We start from the raw sequence: 20,051 nt of genomic DNA, 5'->3' as shown, positions 1-20,051 counted from the left end.
AGAAATGCTGTCAATGTTCTTTTCTTCTGCCTGCTCAATGTTTCTCTAACACTTTCAAGTAAACACATTTTTAGAGCACCTACTCATTTCTTCACTAGCTTTAGTAATCAACTTGCTTTTAAAATATAGGATTCCTCCATCTCCAGTTCTGCAGTGGTTGGGCATTAGGAAATTTTAAGCAGAGACATTTGAAACACATGTGGCATTTCATTTAAGAGTCTACTTGGCATTTTGTTACTGTAAAATTTTCCATACTTTATTGCATTTAATTATAATCATCCCATTGCTATGAACTCATATTGAATGCATCATAAAATAATATAAATATAACATGGAATTATATTATTCAACATTTTCCTTTATTTCTTAGATACAGTTGTTCATCTATTAAAATTACCATAAAAAGCTACTGTATACAAGATATATTATAACAAACTATTTTTGTAATAGTTGTTTCTAACCCAGATTAATACACTTGCTGTATGGACTCCTTGAGATTTTCATAGCATTCAGGTTTGCAATGAATGAATGAATGTTCTCTGACTGAATCCATGTTTAGCTCTGAATATCCTAATCAATCAGAAAGTGCAGCATTTGACATATAGAATCTGTTTTGTCATCCATGATACCATTCAGCAGTCATCAAACCAATCATTGCAAAATAAGATGGACAACTTGCCTTGATTTCACTTATTTATATAAATTTGTTAGTGTTACTGCTTGAGTAAGGTCAGTCTTGAGAGGCTGATCTCATCTTGGTTTTCTTAATTCACATCACTCTCCATTCTAGAGTATGTAGTTCTATTTTTACCAGGAATTCAGGCATGCAGTAGAATTGATTTGAAAATTAAATTTAATGTAATTTACTTTTTGATTTATATTCCACCTTCCATGGCTGGTCAGCCACTTCAAAGCAGCTTGCATTCAGGTACTATAGATATTTCCCTATTCCCAGAAGGACTGATGACTGAGTTATTCCAGGCCTCTCAAACCTGCCTTGGAGACCTCTGAGTTCAGGGTATTCACAATGAATATGCAAGAGATACCATTTAGTCAGTCTCCAATAAATGCAAATTTATCTCATGTATTTATTATGGGTATCCTAAATACCCAACTGTCTGTGGGGGTCACAAGGGCAGGTTTGGAAAGGTATGTGTTAGTGAATTACTAATGCTCAGAAAACAGTATTAAAATGTATTGACTTTGAAATATATATGGTATGTGTAATTTAACTTGTCTATACTAAGACAGAACACTCTTCACTAGAAACCTGTACTGGATAATAAATAGAGTTCACTCTGAAGAGAGGGGCCTCACTAGTGGTGACCGCTTTATTTCAACATTTTCACAAGCGACATTGTCAGGAAAGATTGTCTGTTTGCGATTCGAGGGCAAAGTCCAGGGCCTGCCGTATTAACATGATGGTGGGCTTGGCTTCCATTCCAGAGTGCCTCCCTGAGGTGTGAGAGGGCTGTGCAAGGTGGAAGGGGAATAATGGATACTAGGCTGTTTCCAATCCCCTACTTCTTCATCCCTGCTCTCTCCAGCCCTGATCCTCATGGGAGTTTGTTTCATGCAGAGGCCAGTGGCTGGATACCTTCCTGAAGGGATCAATGGGCGAGGGCAGGTTTTATTCCCTGCTTCATTGGGCAGAGAAGTTTGAGCTTCCCACTGCCTTTGCTGCCCTCTGTGGCTTGGCAGCATCTCCTCCTCCCCCCGCCTCCTCAATTTGATTTCTGTGTTTCAGTTGTAAAACTTGAATTTTTGTCGCAGTTATAGGGTAACCCGAGCACAGTTCATTTGAATATATTGATCTATTAAGTTTATGGGTTCATATGGCTGGAATTGTTATGACGGAGTATAGCTGAAGGGGCTGCTGCCCAGGCTGCCTCCTGTCAGGGAGTTCGGTGATTGAGCTGTGAGCCCTTTCCTGTTTGGCCAGGTAGCAGGGATCTGATGGAGTGGTGTCAGAAGCCTTAATGTACTGCTGAGTCGTGCCAGTCCACTGCTCCAAGACTGCGGAGGGGCTTTCAGAGTGTATTATTAAGACATTGTTTGGGCTCCAGTTGTTTAAAGATGTAGATGTCTGATATACTGCAGTCTGTTAAATCCATATTGTGCATGCATGAGTGTTATTTAAGGGGGTAAGTGAGGGAGAAACATAGAAGGTCCCACCTGCTCATATTAAAATGCATACCGAAACATTTGCACATACTTTTGGAGCAGAAATAAATAGTACTTTATAAACTGTGCAATTCTCACCCTATAGTTCATAAAATGCTAGCATTAATCTCCATACATCCTGTTGTGCATGCAATTGCTGTACTTTGGATAAGTTTGAAAGTTGGGTTCATAGTATTTAACTTCATTTTTGTTAATTAATAATGTATTTATTGAATTCTAAGTATGTATTATTAAGAAAATATTGACTTAGAAATTAAAGTATGTGTTGTGAGACTAATTAGAAAGCAAATAAAGAGAAAGAGTTAAAAAGAAACAAGACTACAGTCATCCAAGTACATTTCCTATTAGCCCACAGGAGGGAGTCATTGAAGATTTTGTTTGCAAAAATATTCCTCTGAATATATCTGCATTATACTTAAAATAGTCGGTATTTTGAGAAAATATTTATGACTCATTCCTGCGAATCCACTCACAGATTACTACGATGGACTACCTGCAGGGTAATATTCAGTGCTACTTAGTTGGATAAGTTAGGTCTTAGCCAGCTAAATAGCGGTGACTGAATGTACAGCCCTGCTGAATGGCTTCCACTTAGGCAGACAACTAGTTATCCAGCTAAATAGCTGGCTAAGTGCTGGGTGGGATGAGGGCATTCCAGGGAAGAACCATCTTATAGATAAGAAATCCATCTAACTCGAATATTCAGTTAGCTGGATAACTTATCTGCCTGCCCATAGGGCAGTCTTAAAGTTAACCAGAAACATTTATCCAGCTAACTTTAAAATAGCCGGATATATTCAGCTGTGCGGCCATGCTGCTGAATATATGGGCTGAATTAGACAGATAAGTTTATCCAGCTAACTAGCTGAGCTACACAGTTGCTGAATATGGCCCTCCCTTATTTGCTACAATAGTTCAATCCTGTTTTAATTAGTATCCATTTCTTGTTTGTCTATTTTAAAGTTTTTATATCATCCTTAAAAAATATACAAATAAATCTATAAAGTTGTTTTTTAATTTTATAAAACTTACAACAAATCAAGAAGCAGGATTTCTTTTGAGGAATTAAATATAGGCATCTTTTTTTTTATATCTTTTTATTAAAGTTTATGCATGTTATGGAGTCTCAGTTTAGTGGACCCTTGGGCCGACCTGCAAAAGACTGGGAAAGGGGTTCAATGTCTCTAGTACACCGCAGGCTGGGAGGCAGATGTTCAGGCAGGATGTAGTGGTGCTCTTCACCCTGGAAGCTGGTGCTCCCCCGGGAGGAGCCCGTAGGAGCCCAGCCGCTGGGACTTAGGTGAGGCTTCACCCTTGGAAGCTGATGCCCCACCAGGAGGAGCCCGTAGGAGCCCGGCCGCTGGGACTTAGGCAAGCTGATAAACTTGAGACTGGAACGAGCAGGCTGATGAACAGGACTGGGAACTGGAACCAGACTAGAACAGTAGACAGGAACTGTAGCAAGACTCAGATACTGGAATCAGACTAGAACAGTAGACAGGAACTGTGGACAGGAACTGTAGCAAGACTCGGATACTGGAACCAGGCAGGTACTGTAGCAGGCAAGCAGGAACGGAGCGAGTTCCAAGGCAGCTCACTCCGGGGCACGGAGCAACAGGGGACCAGTAGGTAATCTCGTTGCAAGGCAAAGACTAAGTGTCCATGGCTGGCTTATCAAGGCCGCGGCGTCAGATGTCAGAAACTGGGCGGAGTCACCACTGGCGGGAAACAGCCAAGAAAAGCGCCCAAGTGGCGCACGCGCGCGCCCATAGGCAGGGCATCCACAGGAGGCTTCCCGGCGGCGTGGGCCCCGCGGGGACGCCAACGAACAGGCCGCGAACCAGGCCACCTGAAGCGGAAACAGGTCCAGGAGCACAGAGGTAAGGGTCTGGTCGCGGCGCTCGCGGCCAGAACCATAACAGTACCTTCCTTCTTACGCCCCCTCTTAGCCGGTCCAGGTTTGCTTAGGTGATCCAGATGGAACTGCCGTAATAAGTCCTTGTCGAGGATGTTACGGGCAGGTTCCCATGAATTATCTTTGGGACCGCAACTCTCCCAGGCAAGCAAGTACTCCCAACGTCGTTGATGGAACCGAACATCCAGGATCTCACATACTTGATACGTAGTATAATCCGGTACTGAAGGATACGATGGTTCAGGAGCCCGGGGGTGGTATCTAGACAAAACAAGAGGCTTCAGAAATGACACATGGAAAACGTCATGTATGCGCATGGAGGAGGGTATGCTTAGTCGGTACGAGATTGCTCCCACTCGTTCGGCGACTCAGAGAGGCCCACAGAATCTCGGGGCTAGTCTTCGAGATGGTATTCGTAGCTGTAGATTTTTAGTACTAAGCCAGACGCGGTCTCCTAGAAGGAAGACGGGCGCTGGCTGACGATGCCTATCCGCCCATTTCTTGGTGGATTGGGCAGCCTTACGGAGCTTTCCCTGGATAGAAGTCCATAAGGAAAGAAGCTGGCAGGCTGAAAGTTGCACTGCTGGGAGTGCACTAGGTTCAGGCAAAGGCAAGGACAGTCGAAGTTGCTTCCCATAGACAATGAGGAAAGGTGAACTTCCAGTAGCGGCATGCATATGATTATTATATGAAAACTCCACCCACGGGAGTAACTTGGCCCAATTATCTTGACGCTCATTCATGAACGAACAGAGAAAGGTCTTTAAGGTTCGGTTAGTCCTTCCGTTTGCCCATTACTCTGGGGATGGAACACAGATGAAAGACTAAGTTGCACACTGAAGCGTTTAAAAAGTGCTTTCCAATATCGAGCAGTAAACTGTGGTCCTCGATCTGAGACTATATCCTGTGGAAGACAGTGAAGTCTGAAGATATGTTGAGCGAAGAGATAGGCTAAGTAGGTGCAGAAGGCAACTTTGGCAAGGGGACAAAGTGCGCCATCTTGGAGAATCGGTCTACGGTCACCCAAATGACCGAATTACCTCCTGAGACAGGGAGGTCCACGACAAAGTCAGTGGAGATGTGTGTCCAGAGCTCCACCGGGATGGGTAATGGTTGTAACAGGCCCCTGGGCTTCCCAATGAGTGGCTTCTGTACGGCGCAGGTAGGGCAAGAGCCCACAAAGGCTTGGACGGCTTGTCTCACCGTCGGCCACCAATAGAATCGATTCAGCAAGTCCAAAGTCCCTTTACAGCCCGAATAGCCCCCAGTGAGGGAGTCATGGGCCCACGTGAGGACGGCTCTTCCAGAGTGATGTGGAATGACGGTCTTTCCTTGGGAGGACACCAAGGTTGCTGCGAGGCTCACTTTCACGGGATCCAAGATGTACTGGGGAGTTTCAGAAGTCTCTTCAACCTCAAAGGAGCGCAAGAGTGAGTCGGCTCGAACATTCTTAGAGCCGGGTCGGTAGCTTAGAGTAAATTTAATCCGATCAAAAAACAGCAGGGCTTGCCTCAGATTTAGCGTTGGGCTTGCTTCAAAAATGCTAAGCTTTTGTGGTCGGTGTAGATCGTCACCGGATGCTTGGCCACCTCCAACCACTGTCTCCATTCCTCCAGGGCAAGTTTCACGGCTAGCAACTCTTTATCACCAACACAGTAGTTGCTTTCTGCCGGCGAGAATTTCTTCGAGAAATATGAACAGGGTAGCAATTGTCCAGAATCGGAGTACTGGCTCAGCACGGCCCCCACGGCCACACTGGAGGCATCGACTTCCACCAAAAAGGGCTGGCTGGGGTCAGGATGATGAAGGCAGGTGTCCAACAAGAATGCTTCCTTGAGGGCCTCGAAGGCTTGGCAAGCGGGAACAGGCCAATCCACCTCGTTGGCTCCCTTTCGGGTGAGGGCAGTCAATGGGGCCACAATACGGGAGTAATAAGGAATAAAGTGATGGTAGAAATCAGAAGAGCTGAGGAAGTGTTGCAACGCTTTGAGACCCCTCGGCCGGGGCCAATTTATTAATTGCCGCCACTTTCTCAGGATCCATTTGGAAGCCTGTTGCAGAGATTATATAGTCCAGGAATGGCAGGTACGTCTTCTCGAAACTACATTTTTCAAGTTTCACGTACAGATTATGCTCCCTGAGTACTTGGAGCACTTGATGGACATGCTGACGGTGTGAAGGCAGGTCCTGGGAGTAGACTAACACATCATCAAGATACGCAGGTGTTCCGAAGGTCCCGTAACACCTCATTCATTAGGTGCTGGAAAACCGCCAGAGCATTACATAAGCCAAAAGGCATCACAAGATATTCGTAATGCCCGCCTCTGGTATTAAAAGCGGTTTTCCACTCGTTTCTGGGGCAAATTCTGACTAAGTTGTAAGCACCTCGTAGGTCCAACTTCGTGAAAATCTTCACTCCCTGGAGCCTATCGAGAAGCTCCGGGATTAGCGGGAGTGGATAGCGATCCCACTTGGTAATAGAATTGAGGCCTCGATAGTCTATACACGGTCTCAGCGAGCCATCCTTCTTGCTGACAAAGAAGAAGCCTGGCCCTGCAGGCGACTTGGACAGGCGAATAAACCACTTGGCCAGATTCTCTGAGATATACTCAGACATGGCCCGGGTTTCAGGTAATGATAAGGGATATACCCTTCCTCGGGGGGGGGGCATAGTTCCAGGTAGCAGGTCAATTGCACAGACATACGGGCGATGCTGCAGAAGGATTTCCACCTTGGTCTTGGAAAAAACATCTGTGAAGTACTCATAGGGTGCCAGAGGACCTAGGACAGAGTGCATCAACGGAAGTCCGAGAGCCTTAGGCACCTTCATACAATGGGCTAGGCAGAAAGGGCTCCACTTGACAATCTGTAGGGTATCCCACTGAATCATGGGCGAGTGCTTCTGTAACCATGGCAACCCTAGCACCACAGGGTGGACAGCCTTATCCAACACTAGGAAGGCTATCTCCTCCGAATGGATCGCCCTGGTGCGGACAGTAATGGGTGTCGTGGACATCACAATCGGTCCTGGAAGGAGTGTCCCCTGGATGGAGGTAATTCATAACAGTACCTCCCGTCTATGCGTGGGAATTCGCAACTGGGAGACCAAGTCCTGCAGGATAAAATTACCCCCTGCTCCAGAATCCAGGAACGCAATCGTCTCGATGGATCCTCCAGGGTATTCCAAGGTAACAGGCACGGTACATTGAGGAGCTGTAGCACAGCCTAGGAGGAGCTCCTCCTGACCTCCTAGGCTTTGGCATTTTCTGCACGCTCTTGGCAGCATGCCAGGAAATGGCTCTTCTGGCCACAATACAAGCACAACTTCAACTTACGGCGACGTTGCCTCTCTTCAGCAGAGAGCGAGGCCCATCCCAGCTGCATGGGTTCGCAGGTGGGAGTGTCTGGATGAGAAGTCTTAGGAGAAGACACGGATCTTGACTACACAGAAGCAGGACTGTGGCGGGAAGAGTGCTGCTCCTTGGCCCATTGTTGTAGACGGCGATCAATACGGGCAGCCATCTCTATCAAGGCATTGAGGTCTTCCGGAAGATCTCGGGCAGAAATCTCATCCTTTATGCATCTGGAAAGGCCCTCCAAGAAGATGGCCTTAAGACTACCATCCTGCCAATTTACTTCTTGGGCTAAAGTCCAGAATTCCATAACACAGTCTGCCAAGGAACGAGCCCCCTGACGAAGCTGTAGCAGTTAAGATGTAGCAGTAGCTACTCGAGCTGGCTCATCAAAAGCCTTTCGGAATTTTGAGATGAACTGTTGTAAGTCCATTAGCGAGGGATCATTGTGTTCCTAAAGTGGTGAGGCCCATATTAAGGCCTTCTCGTCCAGCAGGGACAGGATATATGCTACGTTCACCGCATCCGAGGGGAACTGCCGAGGCAACAGTGAGAACCGTATGAAACATTGGTTCAGAAAGCCGCGGCAGGTCCTTAAATCTCCAGCGTAGCAAGAGGGTGCCGGTAGCTGAGTCACAGAAGAGCTGTGTCCCTCGGGGACCGTGCCAGCAGGGGGCAAGGACTCCAGATGAGAGGACAGCCGTTCCACCATAGCTGCCAGGGTATCGATGCAGCTCTGGTGCTGTAGCATCTGCTGGGCCATCCCAGGCAGGTCCGAGGGAGCAGAGGCATCGGCCGAGTCCATGGCCTTGCAATCTGTTATGGAGTCTCAGTTTAGTGGACCCTTGGACCGACCTGCAGGAGACTGGGAAAGGGGTTCAATGTCTCTAGTACACCGCAGGCCGGGAGGCAGATGTTCAGGCAGGACGTAGTGGTGCTCTTCACCATGGAAGCTGGTGCTCCCCCGGGAGGAGCCTGTAGGAGCCCAGCCACTGGGACTTAGGTGAGGCTTCACCCTTGGAAGCCGAAGCCCCCCCCGGGAGGAGACCATAGGAGCCCGGCCGCTGGGACTTAGGCGAGCTGATGAACTTGAGACTGGAACGAGCAGGCTGATGAACAGGACTGGGAACTGGAACCAGACTAGAACCGTAGACAGGAACTGTAGCAAGACTCTGATACTGGAACCAGGCAGGAACTGTGGCAGGCAAGCAGGAACCAAGCAGGTACTGTATCAGGCAAGCAGGAACGGAGCGAGTTCCAAGGCAGCTCACTCCGGGGCATGGAGCAACAGGGTACCAGTAGGTAAACCCGTTGCAAGGCAAAGACTAAGTGTCCGCGGTCGGCTTATCAAGGCCATGGCGTCTGACGTCAGGAACTGGGCGGAGTCACCACTGGCGGGAAACAGCCCAGAAAAGTGCCCAAGTGGCGTGTGCGCACGCCCAGAGGCAGTGTGTCCATGGGAGGCTTCCCGGCAGCGTGGGCCCCACGGGTCGCCACCGAACAGGCCGCGAACCAGGCCACCAATAGTGGGAACAGGTCCAGGAGCACTGGCGCTCGCAGTACTCGCAGCCAGAACCATAACATATGCATACATTACATCTGTTGTGCAACAACCAACTTTGTTACATCCAAATTTATTGACCTTTATTATTTAAACAAATAAAATTACACAAGTTGCAAACTATTTTTTTTAAAAGGAATGATACCAAAAGACAATTAAAATGTTACACTGACAGTTCTTATTGTGTTATATTTTTTTCTATAAGACTGAGGAGTTCTTGTGACATTAGTCCTAATTATTGATTTTATGATTTTTTCTTTATATGTTAATTCAAAGCTCCTCTCTCCAACAGTCAGCTCAACACAGTGAAAAATTATGAAGTCTATTTGTACTCTTTCCAAAATTAGGAATGAGTTCACATCCTACAGCATATAAACTCACTTTACCAATCTTAACGGGTCATTCATCAAACCACGCTAGGGCATCATTGCTTGCAAAATGCAGTCTAGCGCACGATAAATGTGCTTTAATTATCGCAACATGTGTTAGCATTTAAATATGATCATTAGTATGCAAAATGAAGAATATTATGCAAATAAAGGACTTCTACTGCATTTTACAGTAAAATATTTCATACTAATGCAAGATTTAATATGGGAAATAACAATTCCTCTTTGATTTGTGGTAGGGTGGAAAATAAAATTTTATCATGCCATAGCGGCCATTATCATAGGGTAGCAGCAATTATTCCATGTGATAAAATGAGGCTCTCTCTGTCTCTACATAGCCCTTGTGAGCCAATAAAAACACCTTTTATATTCCTAAAGCCAGAATGTTAGAGAGAAGCATACTAGAGTACTGGCTGCTTCTGCTGCTCTACAACAACAATAACAATAACTACAACTCTTACAACAGGGAAGGGAGATTCAAAAGCCACCTAAGGAAGTACTCACACCAGAGCCAGAGCTGCAAGCCCTGCCAGTGGAATGGGAAGACCCACTTCAGGGCTTGCCATTGAGGGCATGCAGGCGGTAAAGGGAGCTGATCTTTCATCCTTGCACCACATTGCTGGGGATGCCAGAGGATCATGTGGTTATGAGATATTGCTTGAGCTCTTAGGCTATCATGGAATTATATCAAGAATTCAGAGGGGACCTGGATCCTGTCACAGAATGGTCCCACACTATACCAGGCCTCACCAAACTATTGTGCACCCTGCATTTTATGTTATCTGGCTCATTCCAAGCAACAGGTGAGGTTGTTCAGAGGAATGTCACAAACATCTTTTTTCCTGCTGTCTGGACCAGGTCATAAGAGCTCTAAGTAGGTGCATTATTGGTTTCATAAGATTCCCTCATGAAAGACAGGACTTGCTAGACTTGAAGAGAGGTTTCCATGCTAGCAAACTTTCCAAAAGTTCTGGGAGCTATTGACTGCACTCACATAGCCATCATTGCACCCCATGGCAGAGAAGAGATCTACCATAGCAGAAAGCTCTTCCACTGTATCAATGTACAAGTGGTCTGTAACCATTGACTATGTATCCTTGAAGTAGTACTAGTTACTAGATACCCAGGAGCTGTGCACGATTCCTTTATTCTTAGGCAATCTAGACTGTTTGAATAATTTGAAGATGGCTTCTATGATGATGGTTGGCTAATAGGTAAGAGCTGTGCTTTTTTCTATCATCCCTCTCCAGCTATGTTTTTACAGAAAAAGGCGGTGACATAGGGGGCTGTCAGGGATGTGACTGCATCAGTTAGATGACAAGTGGCTTGCATATTTAAGTCAACAAGCTATAGTGGCAGGGCCCAGGTTTCTAACTGCATGCTGTAGAGGCCTGCTAATGTTGTGTGCACATGCAATGCATTTTCCACTAAGGTCAGTATGTGACTGAGGACTTTAAACAAGTGACTGTATAAATCCTCTCTCTTGGAGCTGTTGAAATGTTACTTGTCAACTAAAACCTTTTTGGGTCCACAGTACAGGGATTCCCAGGTCAGATGTGCCCTGTTAGTGCTCTGTCAACTCTCAGCTAACAGTACCCATATCTGCAGCACTTGTGCTATGACAGCAGGATGTCAGCCACAGTTTGTCTTGACCATCACAGGGGCACACAGGTTCAATTGTTGCAGGGGGTGTGCATTTTGGGCCAATCCTGTTCACTGTGTCATGTCTAATAAATGTGTATCTCTGGAAGACATACTGTACATCAGCAATCATAACATGAAGCTGATGTCTTTCTGCAAAGACATTTGTGGCAGCTGTGATGATTAGCTTCAGTGTTAGAGGAGTGCAAGATACTAGTAGAGATAGCTTGATTGTGAGTGACATGTGCACATTGTATAGGAACCCCAGATGCAGTTTTCATGCTGTCAGATTAATGAAGATCTGACACAGCATAACAGAGTGGTATAGTGTCTGTCTGTCTGTGTCTGGGTGAGTGTTGTGCTATATAAGCCTTTGACCTTATCTGTGTTGGTGGGGGAGAAATGTAGGTCTCATTGTTCTTCCTTACCACACCAGTGCATACATCAGAGTATGTGCAGTTGGGCTCTGCTACACCTATATAAGCAATCAACTCTCATGTAGAGATGTACAGATGGTGAGGGCCATAAGCAATCCTGTGCTTCCACTCTTTAAGATGGAAACTACAGGTATGGTAATGTGTAGGTGGTTAGAAAAAAGACTTCATGCATTGTAACCTTATGTTACACCTTGCCCTGACCCTGCTTATTCATTCAGTTGAGAGGGGGTTGTGAACCTTGGCAGTCTAAGAGCTCAGATATCCAGTGTCACTTTGCTGGATGAATATGTAATAGACTTGAGATCTGGCTGAAGTTGTAAATATGTAGCCACATCTTGACAACTCCCACAATGTAGCTTGGGCACTGTGCCACACAGGCAGAGATCTACATACTTATGAGGCAAAGTGGTAGCTGAATGAGTAATGTAGTGGTCTGAAAGTTTAGTAGTAGGGATGTGAATCGTGTGATCGATCGTCTTAACGATCGATTTTGGCTGGGGGGGAGGGAAATCTGATTGTGCTGCAGGGGATGGTACTGACAAAGGTATGGGCAGCGGTGGTCATGGTTGTTTTCCATAGATGATAGAGAATGGTGATGTGCCTGTAGCAGTAGCGATGTGGGAGTTGTAAGAAAACTCTGCCCCAGATAAAAGTTTGGACCAATTGTCTTGGTGGTCATTAATAGGGATGTGAATCGTGTCCTCGATCGTCTTAACGATCGATTTCGGCTGGGAGGGGGAGGGAATCGTATTGTTGCCGTTTGGGGGGGTAAAATATCGTGAAAAATCGTGAAAAATCGTGAAAAATCTAAAAATCTAAAAATCGCAAAACCGGCACATTAAAACCCCCTAAAACCCACCCCCGACCCTTTAAATTAAATCCCCCACCCTCCCGAACCCCCCCCAAATGACTTAAATAACCTGCGGGTCCAGCGGCGGTCCGGAACGGCAGCGGTCCGGAACGGGCTCCTGCTCCTCAATCTTGTTGTCTTCAGCCGGCGCCATTTTCCAAAATGGCGGCGAAAAATGGCGGCGGCCATAGACGAACACGATTGGACGGCAGGAGGTCCTTCCGGACCCCCGCTGGACTTTTGGCAAGTCTCGTGGGGGTCAGGAGGCCCCCCACAAGCTGGCCAAAAGTTCCTGGAGGTCCAGCGGGGGTCAGGGAGCGATTTCCCGCCGCGAATCGTTTTCGTACAGAAAATGGCGCCGGCAGGAGATCGACTGCAGGAGGTCGTTCAGCGAGGGTTCCGGCGCCTCGCTGAACGACCTCCTGCAGTCGATCTCCTGCCGGCGCCATTTTCCGTACGAAAACGATTCGCGGCGGGAAATCGCTCCCTGACCCCCGCTGGACCTCCAGGAACTTTTGGCCAGCTTGTGGGGGGCCTCCTGACCCCCACGAGACTTGCCAAAAGTCCAGCGGGGGTCCGGAAGGACCTCCTGCCGTCCAATCGTGTTCGTCTATGGCCGCCGCCATTTTTCGCCGCCATTTTGGAAAATGGCGCCGGCTGAAGACAACAAGATTGAGGAGCAGGAGCCCGTTCCGGACCGCTGCCGTTCCGGACCGCTGCTGGACCCGCAGGTTATTTAACTCATTTGGGGGGGGTTCGGGAGGGTGGGGGATTTAATTTAAAGGGTCGGGGGTGGGTTTTAGGGGGTTTTAGTGTGCCGGCTCACGATTCTAACGATTTATAATGATAAATCGTTAGAATCTCTATTGTATTGTGTTCCATAACGGTTTAAGACGATATTAAAATTATCAGACGATAATTTTAATCGTCCTAAAATGATTCACATCCCTAGTCATTAATGTAAGTGTGCATGAAGGCCTTCAAGGAGTGATTCACTCGCTCTGCTTGTTTGTTAGCTTGGGGATGATAGGCAGTTGTTAAAATGAAATTAATAACAAATTTTCGGCAAAGAGCGTGACAATATCTAGCAACGAAGTGTGGACCTCTATCAGAGACAATGTCCTTGGGTAGGCCATGCAATCTGAAGATATGGTGAAAAAATATGCGTGCCAATTCTGGAGCGGATGGTAGGCCCAGTAGAGGGAAGAAATGGGCCATTTTTGAAAATCGGTGTATAGTTACCCATATTACAGTATGACCTTTCGATGGAGGCAAATCCACGGTGAAATCCATAGACAGGTGGGTTCATGGTTCCTCAGGAGCTGGAAGTGGTTGCAGGAGACCCCAAGGTCGACTGACCGGGGGCATTTGCTGTGCACAAGTGTTACAGGATTTGACATATGCTTTAGCATCAGAGACCATAGTAAGCCACCAGAAGAACCGCTGGAGTAGTGCCAAAGTTCATGCTCGTCCTGGGTGACCAGCAAACTTAGAATCATGTGCCCAGCGGAGAACTCTTTCTCGGAGTCATCTGGGCATGACAGTCTTCCCAGCAGGGACTGGGTGAGTAGCAGACAAACAGATACAGGCTGGGTCTATTATTTGACTGGGTTCTTTCAGAGTGTCTTCAGGCTCAAAAGAGCATGATAGAGCATCTGCCCAGAGATTTTTATTGACTGGACGGTAACAAAGCTCAAATTTGAACCTGGAAAAGAACAGAGCCCATCAAGCTTGATGGGCGTTGAGACTTTGGGCCTGGCTCAGATGTTCCAGGTTCTTATGATCGGTGAATACAGTGAACTTATGTTGTGCACCCTCTAGCCATGGGCGCCATTCTTTGAGTGCCAATTTTATGGCAAGTAACTCACGATCTCCTATACTGTAGTTCTGCTCCAGAGATGAGAATTTATGGGAGTAGAATGAGCACGGGACTGTAGTACTGGAAGCAGTGTGTTGGCTCAGGACCGCCCCAGCTTCAATAGCGAAGGTGTCCACTTCCACTTGAAATGGATGGTTCAGGTCTGGATGATGTAGGCAAGACCCCACCTGGAAGGCTTCTTTGAGGCGGTGAAAGGCTGCGACGGCCTCCGGTGTTCAATTCCGAGTATCTTGGCCCTTACGAGTTAGGGCTGTCAAAGGAGCAACCAAAGTGGAGTAACGTGGAATGAAATGGCGATAGTAGTTTAGAAACCCCAGGAAGCGCTGGAGAGTTTTAAGACCCATGGGTTGTGGCCAATCTCGGATTCCTTTTAACTTAGCTGGATCCATGGAAAATCCTTGTTGGGAGATAATGTATCCGATGAAAGGCAGGATAGATTTCTCGAACAAGCATTTCTCCAATTTTGCAAAGAAAGTGGTTCTCGCGAAGGAGTTGGAGGACAGTACATACATCAGTGTGGTGTGTGGCCAGGTCTTTAGAAAAGACAACAATATTGTCCAGGTAGGCCACAACCTTGGTATCAGGCAAATCTCTGAAAATTTCATTCATCATTCGTTGGAAAACTGTGGGCGCATTACAGAGGTTGAAAGGCATCACCAGGTATTTGTAATGCCCATCCCAGTCATTAAAGGCAGTCTTCAAATGTCATCGGGAAAGATTTGTACCAGGTTCCACGCCCCACGTAGGTCCAATTTTGTGAATATAGATGCTCCCTGAAGACTATCGAATAATTCAGAGATTAGTGACAGAGGATACTGTTGCATCTGGCGATCTCAGATGGCTTTGACCTCTGTGCTTCACCTTTCTTTCTGCTCTCCCCACTAGCCTTGGGAAGATGGCTACCGCTGTGTCTGCTTTCCGCTCTCTCCGCGTCCTCAGAACAGCTAAGGCAAAGCTATCCTCCATGTTTCTCCTGAGGGCCTCCTAGGGTACGCGTGCACACCACCCACATCTTTATCTATGTCATGGCGGGAACCTCGGGGGCATCCCCCTCGAGTGATGTCACACCATCCAGGTATTTATCCTGCCCTTCGTTTGCTAACAAATTGAGTTAGCAAGGATTAGATTAGACTCACCTCCAGACTGAGCTACTCTGCAGCTTCCGTGCTGCCGCTGGAAGCTCTCTCTGCCCTTCAGGGTATTTCATCTAACCTGGGAACCTGCTCCTCAGGGGCCCTTTGCTTTCTTTCAGGTGCCTATCTGGGATACCAGGTACTCGCTCCTCGAGGGCTTGCTCTCCCTGCCTAGGTGCCTAGAATCCAACTAGTTCTGTCTGCTGGAATCTACATTTATACAGCTACCAACTTAGTGAGTAATCTAACCTTTTCAGTCTGTCTCATCTACAGCTCTGCACTGGGAACCAGCAACCGGAACTCCCTATACCACCGAGTGCTGATAACATCTATCATTGTGAGACGGATTTCCTCAGCCAAGGGTCCCTGGACTGCTACTATTGGATCACCTCACTACTGCCACCTCTGGTGGTATCATCCAGCTGTATAATAAAAGACAAATCTCTGTGTTTGCGTGTCTTGAGTCTAGCCTAGTACTGTGGTTCCTCACGGGGCTCCTCCCCATGGAGGTGGCCATCACCACAGTACCCAAGAATCTACTCCAACACCTCAAAACCATAACAGATTGCTAACTCCATGGATTTGGCTCAGCTCACCGCATTGCAGGCCATTCCAGGCCTGGCCCGGCCCAGCGAGTCTCCGAACAACAGTACTCACTGGATAAATTGACTACTGTCTTTAACCTGTTGCACGCACAGATGAATACACCGACCACCACAGGTAAAGAAGTTACACGCCAAAAGTGACGGTCAAGACTACTGCTCCAACACGCTTCTCAGGTGAAGTTTGGAAATGTAGAGGATTTATCAATCAATGTTGCATGCACTTTTCTCTGCAACCTAATCATTTTCCTACAGCTTATGCCAAGATTACTTATATCCTGTCTTATCTGGACGGAAGAGCATTGGCTTGGGCCTCTCCACTGTGGGAGTGCAATGATCCTATCTTGAATGATCTTACCAGGTTCCTTAAACTTTTCAGATCAGTATTTGATGACCCTGCCCAGTACACAACAGCAGGATCTACGTTGGTTCATCTAAAACAAGGTAATAAACCTTTACCAGACTTTGCCATAGAATTCAAGATGCTGGCGTCAGAATTACATTGGGATCCTAGATGCCTGAAGACCCTCTTCTTTGAAGGCCTGAACTCCCGGCTAAAAGATGAGCTGGCGGCTTGAGAGATACCTGAGACCTTAGCTGAACTAATGAAGTTGGCAACAAGGATTGATAACTGACTTCGTGACAAGGTTCAAGAGGCCAAGAGTCCCAGAAGACCACTTCAGGAAGAGACTTGAGTTAAGTCTATACCCAGGCCTATACCCTCAGGTCCTGTCGCTGGCGAAGAAGAACCAATGCAATTAGGCCGCAGTCATTTAACTTCTAAAGAGAGAAGAACGCGGAAAAGGTTGGGACTATGCATGTATTGTGGACAAGCTGGTCATGCTGAACACACATGCCCTATAGGTCCGGGAAACTGGCAGACCTAAATCCTGTCGGAGGACTCTTCTTAGGTCTAACTGCACCCTCTCCTCCACTCTCTCTTCCTGTATCCTTAATCTTCGGACCTCTAGAATACCAGACCCTTGCCTTAGTGGATTCTGGGGCAGGGGGAAATTTCATTTTGAAATGTCTAGTGGAACATTTGCAGATCCCCACCACTACCATGACATCTCTGCTACTTTTGCCTTCTATCCATGGGGAGCCCTTACTGGGTGAAGTGACCCTACTCACAGAACCAGTGAGCTTACGTACCGGAGCTCTTCATACAGAGACTATTTCCTTCATTGTGCTAGAGAAGGCCATGCACCCTTAGTACTTGGGCTACCCTGGTTGCAGAAACATATGTCACAATTCAACTGGGCCACTTTGGAGCTTTCACGTTGGGGTACAGATTGCCATGGCAAGTGCCTGATGGAAGTTTCTCTAATATCCTGCATGCCAACTACCCCATTGCTGCCTGGGTTGCTGCCTCAGTATGCATTCGGGGTGTGCATCCGTTTTCCACGTATTTGTAATCCGCAACTTATTTTTTGCAATCTGAAAAATACGTGGGGAGGTGAAACGCATCGTGACTCCCCACGTATTCAACAGATATCCATTATATTCGGCCTCCTAAATAAACATTTAAACCCCCCACCCTCCTGACCCCCCCCACAAGACTTACCAAAACTCCCTGGTGGTCCAGCGGAGAGTCAGGAAGCCATCCCTGCACTTGTTTGCGGTTTCCTCACGGCGCCGATAGCCTGTGTCACAGGGGCTGCCGGTGCCATTGGTCAACCCCTGTCACATGGTCACCGGTGCCATCTTGTGCTCCTACCACGTGACAGGTAGGTCATGTAGCAGGAGGTCGCTCCGGGACCCTCTTGGACCCAACCGGAACTTTTGGCCAGCTTTGGGGGGCCTCCTGACCCCCACAAGACTTGCCAAAAGTCCAGCGGGGGTCCGGGAGCGACCTCCTTTCACGCCGTCCGTCCGATCCCAATACTCAAAATGGCGCCGATCGCCGCCATTTTGAGACTCAAAATCGCCGTCCCGCCAATACTCAAAATAGCGCCGATCGCCGTCATAGTGAGGGCAAAGGCGATCGGCGCTATTTTGAGTTTTCTGTTTTTGGACAGAACGCTGTTTGAAAGTTTTATTGCAACAATCAATTTACAGATTGGTATATTGACTCTTACTGTGGTGAGAGTATGTTTACAACATAAAGCCCCTGATGCAGCCTTGTTGGCGAAACTCAGTTCGAGTCGGGCATCTCTAATAAAATCTTCCATGGTGTAAGGTAGTCCCTTTGTTGTTTTTTGTGTTGGCTACGTGGGACCGCCTTCCGATTTGTTTTATTGGACCTTACCTTAGCCTTATCTGCAGGATATTTAGTAATAGTAATCATGAACCAACCTCCCTCCTACCTATGATTTATGCTTATTAAGTCTTTTATGAAACCAAGAAAAAATTTTTTAGTGAATAAAAGTCAACAATGATTCGTTGGTAACGTTACTTATATCTTAATGAAAATAATCTTTCTTCTTTGTTGATCATAAAAGTGTCACTATACTTCAAAAGTGTGTCATTCTTCTATTGTTCCTGGTAACACTCGAACTATTTTATGTTTATCAACTCAAGGCACTTCAATGTTTAGACACTCAAAATAGACACACATTCATTCTCCTTCATCCACTGTGTATGTCAAATTGTTGACTTATCGCTTAGGGGTAGATTTTAAAAAATTGCGCAATTGCGATCGCACCAGGCGCGAACAAAAGTACGCTGGATTTTATAAGATACGCGCATAGCCGTGCGTATCTTATAAAATCCGGGGTCGGCGCGTGCAAGGGGGTGCACATTTGTGCAACCTGCGCACGCAAAGCCCAGCGCGCGCTGCCTGTTCCCTCCGAGGCCGCTCCGATTTCGGAGCGGCCTCGGAGGGAACTTTCCTTCGCCCTCCTCCACCTTCCCCTCCCTTCCCCTACCTAACCCACCCCCCCGGCCCTATATAAACCCCCCCCCTTACCTTTGTTTCATGCTTTACGCCTGCTAAAAGCAGACGTAAATCTACGTGCGCCAGCGGGCTGCTGGCGCGCGATCACCCGACCCGGGGGCTGGTCCAGAGGCCTCGACCATGCCCTCGGGCTGGTGCCACGCCCCCGCAATGCCGCGTCACGCCCCTGAAATGCCGTGTCATTTTATACACGCCCCTGACACACCCCTGGCACGCCCATTTTAGAAAGCCCCTGGACTTATGCGCGTCCCGGGGCTCTGCGCGCGCTGGCAGCCTATGCAAAATAGGCACGCCGGCGCGCAGGGCATTTAAAATCCGCCCCTTAGTGTATTGCTTCCATCTTTGTGCATGTGATGTTTCAATTAAATGTATAAAGTCCTCTTTTAACCATTACTTCCCAATCAAGCTAATGATTACCCAGTGTCTACCAACTTTAAAATCTTCTACGCTGTACGCGTTTGTTTTAAAAGTCTTGCAATTATATTGAAAAAATAGCTTAAATCTTCAACACCTTATACAGCTTAAGCTTCTTATTATATGTCTTTAATAATTTACTACGACGTCCTTCTCCCACTTACAAATCCCCAGCGGCTTTCTTTTCCTTTTTTTTTTTGCCACTTAAAGATAAATGATGCATTCCCGATCAACATATATAAAAAAAGCTAAGGCCGTTCATTGCTCCTACCATGTGACAGGGGCCAACTAATGGCACCAGTAGCCCCTGTGACATAGTAAGGGCAAAGGCTATTGGTGCCATTTTGAATACCGGCAGCCGACGGCCCGAGTGCAGGATATCCCTCCAGGACACCTGCTGGATCACCAGGGACTTTTGGCAAGTCTTGGAGGGGTCAGGAAGGTGAGGGTTTTATTCGTTAATGATACGTTGCATTCATGGGGGTTCGCCATATGTTTCGGAACCCCATGAATGCAATGAATAGGGACCTACACGTTGTGGATTGCTCATTCGTTCAAAACAAATGCACATCCCTAGGGCTTGAAGAACTGTTCTGAAATCATGCTTATGAAGCAGTGGTCTTAATCTTTTTAGGACATTTAGTTTAAAATAACCATCCTTGATTACATTATATATCCACCATTTTAAGTTTATTTTGCTATCAAGCATGATTCCTTGATCTTTAACTTCATGTGAAATAGAGTATCTGTTAGATACTGTCATTACTTCTAACTCGGTCTGTTTATTTAATTTGAGA

Source organism: Rhinatrema bivittatum, chromosome 7, assembly GCF_901001135.1.
Source record: "Rhinatrema bivittatum chromosome 7, aRhiBiv1.1, whole genome shotgun sequence".
Classification (NCBI taxonomy): Eukaryota; Metazoa; Chordata; class Amphibia; order Gymnophiona; family Rhinatrematidae; genus Rhinatrema; species Rhinatrema bivittatum.
Note: the sequence above shows the minus strand (reverse complement) of the source record.